Below are 12,693 nucleotides of genomic sequence, written 5' to 3'. Positions count from 1 at the left end.
CCAAGAGTCAGATTTGGAACGTGGGCCTCTAGTTGGTAATCTGTGCAAAGCCAGAGGTTGCTTGGAGACTCTGGAACATTTTCCATTATAGTGGCCTTATCTGTAAATGCTAGAGGGCATTACAAATCTTACCATAATAATTAATGTTAATAATAATAACTCCTTAAATTAGTATGTCACTTTATATTTTATAAAACACTTCCATGCTCTCATTTGATTATGGTTGAAAAATATGTCTCTTGCTTCCTCCAAGAAGCAGGAAGAGCCTTCTTCCTGTGCCTCAGATGCATGTTGGGTGCTACAGACTTTTGCTTGTTTACCAGATACTTATTGAACACCTGCTATACATCAGAAATTGATCCAGGTTATTAACATACATCAGTGAACAAAACAGATGAAAATTCCTGTCCTCATGGAGTTTATGTTCTTTCTCTTTCTAGTTTGACCCCCTTGTCCTAAAACTGGATCAGCACCTCATTCATAGGTTTGCCCTATTTGAAAGTATTTACAGTAAAAGCCCTGTCCTGTAACTATATCAAGACATTTTTGAGGTGAGAATAGCCAAGGGCACCAAAAGTAGGTATGTTTCACAAAGAGAAGAGTGTCCATTAATCCAATGGGTCTGTTAGGAGAGCTCCTTCTGCACTTAGTTTAAACAAAAGCAAGTCTGAAAAGAGCCCTTAGTAATTGGTGGAAATTAAAGTGAAATTAGAAAACCTTCATCCTATTGTATGTACTATGTGTTGTTTTCATTATAGGTTCCTCTACTTTCTTCCCGCAAGTTAGTTTCAAACTTTTCCTGGAATGCTATAATGTGGCAAAGTCAGGATTGACCAACTTTTACCATTATCAGGCATAGTCTGTCACTTAGGCAATTACATCAGTCGTTCCATTTTCATATCATGTCTGGAAAACAGATAACAGATGTCTTTAGACTTTTGTCCTAGTAAGTTGAGATTTCGTCTGTTTGTATATAGGCTTATAACCACACTGTATCTCTGATATTCTCAACTTGGATCTTTTATGGGGATACCTATGGATTGTTTTGGCATACATCTGACTTTGGGTTTAGAAAGGTAATGAATAGTACTATAAATATAATCCAACTATAAAAGCAGTCTTTAGCTTGCTATTCTAAAGCACATCTAAAAGCAGCCTATAACTTGCTATTCTGAAGCACATCTGACTTGCCAGATATTAAGTCTGTGTCTGAATCTCTTAAATAGATTAGGCTGCATAACACCTACAACCACCAATAAGTTGTTTCTGTTTAATAGACGTGCAGCAAAAGTTCATTCCCTCCATCCACCCATTCTATCTGTTGTCTTATAAAAAAAATAGAGAGAAATAAGCAACTAGGTTGTTACAATGTATAAAACAAATATCTACCTTCAGATGACTGAGAGTGGTATCTACACTATTTCATAATTTTTAAAGCCTTTCATTTTTTTCATCCCTTCTGTGCTGCATTTTTAGTGTGATTAATCAGTATATTTCTCCCCCTCTGGTATCTCTTGAAACGCTTATAAAATAAGTCTTTTAGATTCATCATATAACTGTAGGGAAGAACATTGGATATTCAGTCAGAAATCTTGGATGCATTATAGCTCTGTCAGTAACCAAGACCTTGGGACTTCATTTTCTGGGAGCCTCAGTTTCTTTAGATGTAAAAGGAGAAAATGAAAATGCCTCCTTAATGTGAGGATAAGTTTGATGATAAGAAGTGCTTTTTAAACTAGGCAAATACTAGTTCTTGTTAAAAGAAGGTCACAAATGCTCTCTTTTTCATATTTACTTAAAATAACATCTCTTTGAGTGAGGAAGAAAGTTGAAGAAAAATAGAACCAATCCTCATTGATAAGTCTGAGAACGTTGATTTGGCATATTTTGCTGCACTTGGAGATAACACCAGACATATCAGATCAGATTTGTGATTGAGAAAAAGAATAATGGAACATAAAATTTAGTACTTTCTGTGATGTTAATTTGTGAGTCACTTTTATTTTCTTTTTGTTATGATGACCAGGGTGTACATGGATATTTTTAAAAATCAAAATGGTAGTATCATCAGTGATAGTTCTTAGTATGTAAGTTACTGAATAGATGTTTTGTAGATGTTTTCACATTTAAAAATACTTCTACTTGCTTTGCTTGCATAAAGTCATTTAGAAGCATTAATTTTTCCAAATGATTTTTGTTTAGAAATTGGAGATATGTCCCTTAAGGTGGGATCATGTATCCCTTAGGAGGGAAGCTAATTATTCAGCATGTGTGTGTGCCACACACTCATCTTAGCGTATCCTCAACTACTGGGAGTAAGAGGTATTTATTCCCCTTTGTTCCATTTTGTAGATGAGGAAACTGAGGCTCTGCGAGTAACTTTGTGAAGGCTTGTCAGTGGGATAACAGAGCTGGGATCCCCAACTCAGTTCTTTCAGGCTCTGACAATCCATGGACTTTTAACTTCATGATATTGCCTCCTAGGTAAACGATTAAGATGGTGGCCAACCACACGGCATTTTAGTATATACCAGGTATTAAAAAATGCCAAAAGTTACTTACATTTTTGTTTAATAGTTCACTTTTTCAATTTAGAATGTCTCAGTTTTGGAATCTCTTCTTTACCACATGTCACGTTTTTGTCCTTCCGCTCAAGCCACACTAATTGGCAGAGAGCCCAGGAAGCCCCCTGATTACTATAGTAACATCAGGTACTTCCCTTTCTTCCCTGAGGCCACCCCTAATCAGACTGCTGCCTGGCTAATTCCCTGCTTTTGCGAGATTAGAAAAAGGTTGTCTGTGCCGGGCACAGTGGCTCACACCTGTAATCCCAGCACTTTGGGAGGCCAAGGCAGGTGGATCACCTGAGGTCGGGAGTTCGAGACCAACCTGACCAACATGGAGAAACCCCATCTCTACTAAAAATACAAAATTAGCTGGGCGTGGTGGCGCATGCCTATAATCCCAGCTATTTGGGAGGCTGAGGCAGGAGAATCACTTGAACCTGGGAGGCGGAGGTTGGGGTGAGATCGAGGCTGAGATTGAGCCATTGCACTCCAGCCTGGACAATAAGTGTGAAACTTAAGAGAGGAGAGAGAGAGGGAGAGAGGGAGAGAGGGAGAGACTGTCTGTTTCAAAGGCCAAACTCCTAAGCATAAGATTACCACTACCTTTCCTCTAGTGGTATGCCTTCTTGGTGATCTATACAGTCCTATAGAGGCAGTCTATCAGGCCTTGTATTTTTATAATAGTATCAAAGAATCTTTAAGGATAAAGTATAGAAATTAAGTACATAAATTATAATTTACAATGTGTGTTATTTTACCATTGATTTAAATCTCTTGGGTCTCTTTCCTTTCTTTCTCTTTCCTTTGGCAGGCTTCAGCTCTTTGAATTTGCTCTGTTTACTAACTCTTACTGCTGTAATTCCAATATGCACCCTATTTTAGTAACATTTAATTTTTTTAAAGCTTCTTGGAATTGATAAGTTAATTCTTATTTTTCATCATTTAATTTAAATCTATTTTCCTTTTTCCCCCTATCAAGTTTTCTTTTATACTTTCTCACTGGGTGATGTCTTTTTATGGTTGAATTTCCAGTCAGTGACCTTAATTTGAGTTCCAAACTGTGATATTTTTCATATATTATTCACCTAAATATCAACTCAGTTGGTACCTCTTGAGGTTTCTGTTCCAGAAACTCTCCAAATGGGCCTTCCTGTTTGTGGAGGGGAACACACTCTACTCTCATCCCTGGAACAAAACCTTCTGTGTTGTTCTTCACATCCTGTATGCCCTCCAATTGCCACCCACTCTCTGCCTCCATTTCTGTTCATCTGAATTTTCAACCTCTCGAATCTTCCCGATTCTCCTTGAGTGCCCACTGTCTCATGACTTGACAGGCCCTGAAATATTTCCAGTTTCCCCTGACTTCAAGTTGGAGGGCCTCCATCAGCATTTCCAAATCTCTTCATAGTCCCCTGTCTACCTTGGTAAAGATTTTATTTCCAGATCTTACCATCAGGTTATTGTTTCCTTTATTTAAAAAATTAACGCAAGCATTACTGTCTTTACCATGATCATGCTCAGATTCCCTGACTCCAGCTAGATTCGACTGCTAAAGATTTTGACTGGAATTTGAAGCTGAAACATCTCTTCTTCACCACCACACCTCTGCCTTAAGCTTTATCCATACCCACTCCTGGCCATCTCAGTAATCTCATGCAGATGGAGGGTATTGTAGTATCAACCTAAATAACAGAGAGAGCCTCGCTAAAAGAAAAGATGTTTATTTGGGAATGAAGCATTGCAATGAGAATATACATATGCCATGGTAAAGTATGTGTGTTTTCAGAGAGATAAAGGAAGACAAAAGTTTTTAAAGGAAGAAATGAAGGAGATTACATAATTGTTTTGAAATAGTTATCTCTGGCTGCAAGATCAAGGGTGACACCAGTTCAAGGTTGGACAGGCAGTTTCTGGGCAGATGTTCTTGCAGAGTTTTTTTATTCCTGCAAGATCAAGGGTGACACCAGTTCAAGGTTGGACAGGCAGTTTCTGGGCAGATGTTCTTGCAGAGTTTTTTTATTCCATATGGTTGTGATGGCCTTCATGCAAGGTTGTGGTTTCTGTAGAGCCTGTTTAATTATGAGGCATACAAGCATAAGCAAGCATAAGAACCCTCTCTCTTTGTGGCCTTCCCGTGCTCTGTCAGGTTCTTTTTTTTTTTTTTTTTTTTTTTTACATTAGTGACTCCCTTTTGGCTCTGACAGTTTTCATGGCAACAGTAAATAGAATACACTGCAAAAGAGCAAAGGAAGAAAATTCAGATGTAGTATTTCTATACTAAATTTTCAGAGTTGAAACTGTATTTTCTAGTGTGTCAATTGCCAACTACCACCAGGTACAATCCCTGAAGTCCTGTTAAGATCTATTAAGACCCTTTTTGAGTCAGCTCTAGTGATTCACTGTAACAGTCCAAGGAGAGGGCCAAGAGTCCATTTAATTGTGCAAGATCTATAACTCCAGGCCTGGATACCATCATTATGGTATTAGTTGTCCCAGGCTTGAGTCTTTAGGCCCCTTTGTCTATCCCTCACTCCTTTCGTTTAACAAGCATGGCTGGATATGTGACTCTTGTTACATTCAGATAGTCAGTGAAGGTCTCCTGTTACTCAGTGGGCCTCTGTTGACACTGCCACTGTCCCCACCCTATCTTAGCTCCTTGTCTGAAGCCTGGAGCAGCCTCCTTGCTGCTATCTCTAGTCGGCATTTTTCAAGGCCATTTGGCTGCCTGTTTGTCTTATGGCTTCTTGCCTGGCCTCCCAGACATCACTGGCTTCTAATTTTCCACCACATAAAGCATATGTTCCACTGACCTTGTTCAAGTCTCCCATAATCTGTGTGTTCACAATAACATCCACTCTTACCATACTTACAGATCTGCAGCTCTATCACATTTAAATACCAGGACTGCTGATCTGCTTTCTTCTCTTCCTCTAGCATCACTGGATCTCCCTCTCATGTCTGTCTGCTAATAAACTTTCCCTAGGTGTCTCAGTCCTCATCAGTGAAGATGATGGTAACAGAGGTTAATGTGCAGGAGTTTGGAGTTTAACTGTCCACCAGCTGTGTGAGTTTGGACAAAGGACTTAACCTCTGTGTGCCTTAATTTCTTCCACAGAAAATGAAGTTAGTAATAATACCAAATAATCCACAAGTCTCCATAATTTTTAACGGCTAGCATTTATTTCTTGCTCATGACGTGTGGGCAATAGGTAGACTGCATCTTTGTTCTTTTTCATTCTGCGGTGCAGAGTGAAGAGTAGCTCCTGTTTCTGGGACACGTCATCATCAGGGCCAGTATCGTGATGAGAGTTTCTGTTGAGTCATGTCTGCCCAGTTCCACTGACTAATGTCTATCACATGGCTTACCCTACAGTCACAGGTGGGGCTATATCCTCCTCCACAAAGATAGGAGCAGGGGCTGTTTGTGATTAATAATGTAGTCAACCATGCTGCCTCATAGGATTATTGTGAAGTATAAATTAGTTAATAGGCATGAGAGCTTAAAAGGGTTCCTGGCACATGGTAAGGACGCAGTAAAGCATCAGTTGTTTTGTTAAGTCTGTGGCATGTTCTATGCTAAGTACTGTATGGGTGGGTGTCATATAGTTTAATCCCATGAGTTTGATATTATTATCACCCATTTACAAACGAGTAAACTTAGGCTTACAGAGGATAGCTAAATTCTCCACAGTCATATACAGTTTGCAAGGAACAAAATGGGCATTTAAAACAGACCTATGAGACTTCAGAATCTTTGCTCCTAATCTTTTACTACTTCGGAAAACATGTATTGAGAGGGTCCCTCCTAAACTTAATGAGCTTATTTCACTGCTGCTACTGCAGTCTGTACCACTTCTGCAGAATCTGCCATGACCTTGAAGGACTTGCCCTTAGACAGCTGTCTACCCCACAGCTACCAAAGTCCAAAGACTTTGGTTATAATAACCTTCAAGCTTGGGCTAGTGCTTTTGATCACTTTATTCAAATCACAGAGGCCAACTCTATGGAAAACTGACTGTGGACTCTGAAGCTCTCAATCCCACTTTTGGAGAGTAGGATAAATTTACGTACTGTCTTGACCTTGCCTTCTATGGGATCTTATTTGTCTAATTCTTTGCTGGACCCCCCTATACCCACTCCCCAAGGCAGAAGACAGACCCTACAGTCTGTACATTGCTATCGAGAGTTACTTATTTGTCCCTCTTCCTGTATCTCATTAGTGTACAAATGGTAGAATAAGACATGTGGGCATTTACAGTCTTACAAGACTAGACCTGTTTACTTTCAAGGCTTAGAGGTCCTTAAAATAATTTTTTGATCGTCACATTCATTCTTCCAAGCCCAGGGCAGGGCAGCCCTTCCACTTTGTACTTGGTAGTATCTCTTCCATGAGGTTGTGAGCTTCATGAGAGTAGAAGGCCATGTTTCATGACACTTCTGCATTTCTCTACAATGCCTATGAGCTTGAGGCCATCATTAGAGGCTTCTAGAGAGAATATGCAGAATCAATTAGTACAGCCTTTGTCTTTGGGAAGCTAACAATCTAGGAGTGCTGTCTCTCAACTCTTAAATGGCGACATTGTTTTCCTCACTGAATTGTCATGAGGATTCAGATTTCAAAGGAGGCAGTATAGTGAAGTGGTAAGAGCATGTTCTAGAGCCAGATCCCAGCTCACTACTTACTATGTTTAACATTTGTGCTTCCATTTTTCTCATCTATAGGGTAGAGATAATAATATTAATAGTACTTATTTCACAAGTTTTTTAATGAGGATTAAATGAGTTAGTACAAGTATTGGGCACATAGAATTAAATAAATGTTAGCCATTGTAAATAACAAAATAATACATCTGAAAGTGTTGCAGGACTTTTCCTTAGTTCAGCTAAAGACAGCATCCTTGTCTGTCCCACGGACATGAAAATTTAGGCTCACAGAAAGTTTGAAGGGTGAGTAAAGCAGGAGTTTTTTGGGTGAAAAGGGGAAACAGTAATCCTCCACAAGGCCAGAGTCCCTCCTGGAGTGCTTCCCACCACAGCTTGAATCCCAGATTCCACACAGGAAGAGGAGGGGCCAGGCTCCTCCCGGCTGCAAAAGGTGCGAACCTCTGTGGCTCCACCCCGGTGTGCGCTCTTCCCAGTGGGCATGCCTGTTGGAGAACCCCTCCCACCTGGCTGTCTCAAAAGCATCTAGAATTATCTAGAACAATGCTACTCAAAGTTGCCATTACAGTGAGATAAGGAACTTGGGCCACAATATAAATCAGCACTCTCCTTCCTTCTTTGGAAAATTCTTGCTAGGAAAAAAATGTTTGCTTATTGATAAATTTAATTTACGTTCTAGCTCTAGCTTCTTTTTTTCTCTGTAGATCAGCAATAAACAGTTCACATAGCACACTTTTTGTTTTCCTGGCCCAGGATATAGTAGGCAGTCAGTACATTTGTTTCTATACTCTGACCTGAAAAGGCTGTCTATGTAAAGGAACTTATTAAGAGGAAGCAAATAACGAAGTTTGTGGATTTCAAGTTGTGTGTATGTCATACATTATACATCTATTTGTAATCTGTCTGTATCTTAAAAATTACAAACAAGATAAATCACAGCTGTTTTTTTGGTAAAGGTTTTAAATATTTTTCTGGTAGGAAGAGTAGATAAAGGCAGCCATGTGGGTTGTCACGTGAAGCCTAGAATGGGCTTTCCCAGATATCAGGAAGACACAGAGGTGATATCCTCATTCTCTTTTGCTACCATGTTAGCATCTATTTATAGTCAAATATATAAAAATAAGCACGGTTATTACAGGTGAGATTTATTTGTATAAATAAGTTTGGAAACTATGCCTGTTGTTTACTGGAAAACCCAATTATGGTGTTGTTACCTAGAAGGGAATATTGTAAGTAAACACTTTTTTTTTTTTGCTTCATTTATACCAAAGCAATTTAACATGAAATTAGTAATTATATTAATCTGGGCTCTCCAGAGCAACAGAAACAATAGATAGATAGATAGATAGATAGATAGATAGATAGATAGATAGATAGATAGATTTATTATACAGAATTGGCTCATATGGTCATGGAGGCTGAGAAGTCCCATGACCTACAGTCTGGCAAGCTGAAAAGTCAGAAGAACCAATAGATAGTTCCAGGTTGAGTCTGAAGGCCTGACAACTGGAAGAGCCAATGGTATAAGCTCCAGTCCAAGTTGGAAGGGTCCCAAGGCAAAAGACCTATGTTCCAACTAAAAAGACAGAGTGAGCAAATTTTCCCTTACTCCACCATTTTATTCTATTCAGGGCTCCAATTGATTGGATGAGACCTAACCACATTTGAGAGGCAATTTACTTCACTCAGTCTACTGATTTATGTGTTGATCTCGGCCAAAAACACCTTCACAGATACACCCAAAATAATGTTTAACCAAATCTCTGGGGACCCAAGAGCCCATTCAGTTGAAACAAAAAAATTGATCTTCACAGTAATGTTAGATGCAGCCTTATATAAGGATGAAATTCTTTGATTCCTACAAACTCTTAAAAAAGATTTTTTTCTACTCAAAATTAATTACTTAGACTACTTTTGGAAACAATTTATTATTTGAATAAATTTTTAAAAATTTCTACAAATAGTGTTTTTTTTTTTTTAGTGAGATATTTTTGACAATCATTTCTGATGGATTGTAACTGAAAATGTAAAGACATGTGCCAGTGGTTGTTCTGGGAATTTTTCAGTTGCAGAAGAGTCCTCTTTTTGGGCTAAAAAATAGATTTGATAAATTATGGAGGAAACCTATAGAGTGATGGGGCAGAGGAAGGCAGGCTGCTTTGTGCAACTGTATCTCCTAATATCTTTATCAAAATGACATCATAAGGATGTACAGCGAAGGTGGTAACCCTCTGTCATTCCAGAGAAAAAGGGATATAGGTAGTGCAGCCCGAGGTTCTCAGGGCATGGAGGAAAAACGTTTCAAAAACAGAAAAGAACCATTTGAAAATGCAAAAGAAAATGGATATCCTAGGAGCGAATTGGATTATTTTTTCAGACTTGTTGTCTTCCTGTAACCTTAACGAATAGTACCATAGCTCCCCCTGCTGCATAAGGAGGCAAAGAGGCAAAACCCTGTCACAAAGAACCTTCTTCCCTCACCTGCCGGAATTGTTGGTTTTGCTTTTTGTTTTTTGTTTTTTTTAATCTTTTGGTTCTTTACCCGAGCAAAGTCATTGAAACTGTTCTTTTTTTTTATTTCCAACCATCCTTTCTCTCCTCTTCCTGCTAATTGCATGTTTGAAAGATTTATGGATATCATTTTAAAAGCTAACATTTCAAATAAAACATAATAGGAAATTATAATTTGATGATTGGAGGTGTCTAGAAATGCATAAAATACAATTTAGATATATATTGTACTTGGATAACAAGTGTGGGAAAAACTGGGGGAAGGGGGAAGGCATTATTGTTATTTGACGAGGAGAAGAACACAGTTTTAAAGACCTGAATTCTCTGACACCAATTTGCTTGGTGCCTTGGGCAAGTTACTTAACTTTCTTTGTGTGCTGCAGTTTCCCCATTTAAAAAAAAATGAGAATAATGGCATATGCCTTTTCTCTGCCTCATAGAATTCTTACCAGAATGATAGAAGATCAAGTAATGCCCCACTTATCCAGCCATCATACTTCCAGCCTTAGCCATCTGTAATGAATCTCAGAAGCAGGCAGAAAAAGGCCTGTGAGCAATGAGAGCACTGCAGGCTTTAAGAAATGCAAAGTCCATTGACTTGGAATGGTGTGTCAGTTAAGCTCAGTGTATGCTGAGCTTGCAAGGCATACATGTGTTTGTGCGCATGTATGTTTCTTTTCTCTGTAGTTCTTCCGTCTCTGTAGTTACCTAGGAAGATAGGTTTTTATTTAAATGGAAAGGCAAGCAAGGGAAAGGTCGATTGAGGCAGATGAAAGTGTCTCCTTGGAAATTCACCATGAAGTGGGTGTAAGTTAGTTCAACCATTGTGGAAGACAGTGTCATGATTCCTCAAAGACCTAGAGGCAGAAATACCATTTGACCCAGCAATCCCATTACTGGGTATATACCCAAAGGAATATAAATCATTCTATCACAAACATATTTGCACATGTATGCTCATTGCAGCACTATTCACAATAACAAAGACATGGAATCAACCCAAATGCCCATCATTGATAGACTGGATAAAGAAAGTATGGTACATATACACCATGGAATACTATGCAGCCATAAAAAGGAACAAGATCATATCCTTTCCAGGGACACAGATGTAGCTGGAAGCCATTATCCTCGGCAAACTAATGCAGGAACAGAAAACCAAATACACGTTCTCACTTATAAATGGGAGCTGAATGATGAGCACACATGGATGCGTGGAAGGAAACAACACACACTAGGGCCTGTTGGAGGATGGGGAATGGGAGGAGGGAGAGCATCAGGAAGAATAGCTAATGGATGATGAGCTTCATACCTAGGTGATGGGATGTTCTGTGCAGCAAACCACCATGACACACGTTTACCTATGTAACAAACACACACTCTGCACAGGTACCCCTGAACTTAAAAGTTGGAAATAAAAAAAAAAGAAATTCACCATGAAGATAACTAGAGAAGAGGCCAGAATTAGGGGTAAACAGCGTTCTCTATTTCAGTCAATCACACGGTACTGGTTTCCTGCTTCAGAGTTTACAGGCTTTGTTGAAAGTTCTGAATCACGGACAGAATGCTCTTTTTACAAAGAAGTTTGTAATGCATTTACAAAAAAAGAAATATGTACTGCATTTTAGGAAGCATTCTATTAAAAATGAAGGGAATAATGCATAGTTTATATAGAAAATCAATATATGCGGAATATTTCATTTTTTCCTCTGTGGTGTTAGATATATTCAATACTACTATTCTATTTTAGAAACTGTTTGAATTCCTCAATTGGAAAAGTACTCCCCACGTTTTTCTCCTTTGTAGCTCCTGATCTGATTTAAATCACTTGCCAAATCATTTTAAAGCCAAAACAAGGAGTTAGATTCTTGAAATTTGTTTTTGAGGGACAGGGGTGTTTTATAAATTAAAAATGTAAATTATATATGTATTTTTATTTTAAATAAGCTTTAAAATAAAGTATGTATTTTATTTTAAAATAAGCTTTCCCCTTTTTTGGATAAAACTGAAAACTTCCAGTTCCGGATGGATATTTATGTAGATATTTTTTACATACCTTACATGACTAAGCATTATATTTTCATGCAGTAAGAGCAACAAATTATTTATATATTACATATTCAAATGTTTTTATATAATGTCTTCATTAAAATATGTACTAAATTTATAAATGTAAATTTGAACAAATTTCAAAATTATTTTTGTATTTATTGTCTGATGGAGGCAGGCAAAATGTGATACTCCAGCATTCTTTTCCCAAGAGATATGAAGATCTTCTGACAATTCAAATGAGATTAGTGTAGACTAGAACTTCTCAAACCATTTGAAGAACGAGGTGAGGTTTTTTTCTTTCATTTTAATTTCTTGTTTTTCTGACCAATATGTCATTCAACTGACTGTACATAGTGCCAGTACATAGTTAGGGCCATATGCCACTCACTCCCCATGTGCCTTTGACAACCCCAATCACCCTGTCCAGTGGATGAGCCCAGTGATCACATACTTGGATGTTACAGCAATGTCAAATTGGTATATAAGTTTCTGAACAATCTAAATTTTTGTGCTTAACCTGGTCAGGTACTGGTAATAATACATTTGCAGGCAGGCATCTTAGAATCGCACTGGGTAAATTAGTGATTAACAGCACACAACCTGGAATCAGACTGCTTGGGTTTGAATCTCAGCTTTACCATTTGCTGGCTGAGACCCTAGGCATGTCATTTAACCTCTTGTGCCCCAGGTTTCTTATTGGTAAAATGAGGATAACAATGCTAACCCATTTCATAGGGTTGCCACAAGCATTATAGAAACAAAATACTTAATACTGTAGAACTTAATAACAATAGTTTGCTTACTATGTGTTTAGCAGCAGTAATAATGTTGCTAAATCAGTAACATTTTGAACCTACTTGAAATTTCCTTATTTTGCTGACTTATCTAGAATAATTGTTGT

At 38.2% G+C, this 12,693-nt stretch overlaps 1 protein-coding gene across 49 annotated transcripts in view; it reads left to right on the top strand.

Moving 5' to 3' along the window:
* The window catches only part of CFAP20DC (CFAP20 domain containing), a 304,345-nt gene that overhangs the window by 45,386 nt on the left and 246,266 nt on the right, over positions 1-12,693 (top strand). For 7 of the 49 annotated variants that reach the window (XM_063805978.1, XM_063805988.1, XM_063805975.1 and 4 more), the window contains exon 5: positions 11,968-12,075. The exons of the other annotated variants lie outside the window; for them this stretch is intronic. The gene's annotated coding sequence lies outside the window, so the exon portion shown is untranslated. The remainder of the gene's footprint in view (positions 1-11,967; positions 12,076-12,693) is intronic. 49 annotated transcript variants of the gene reach the window in all.

Source organism: Pan troglodytes, chromosome 2 (genome assembly GCF_028858775.2).
Source record: "Pan troglodytes isolate AG18354 chromosome 2, NHGRI_mPanTro3-v2.0_pri, whole genome shotgun sequence".
Classification (NCBI taxonomy): Eukaryota; Metazoa; Chordata; class Mammalia; order Primates; family Hominidae; genus Pan; species Pan troglodytes.
Note: the sequence above shows the minus strand (reverse complement) of the source record. Positions and strands in the feature narration are given on the sequence as shown.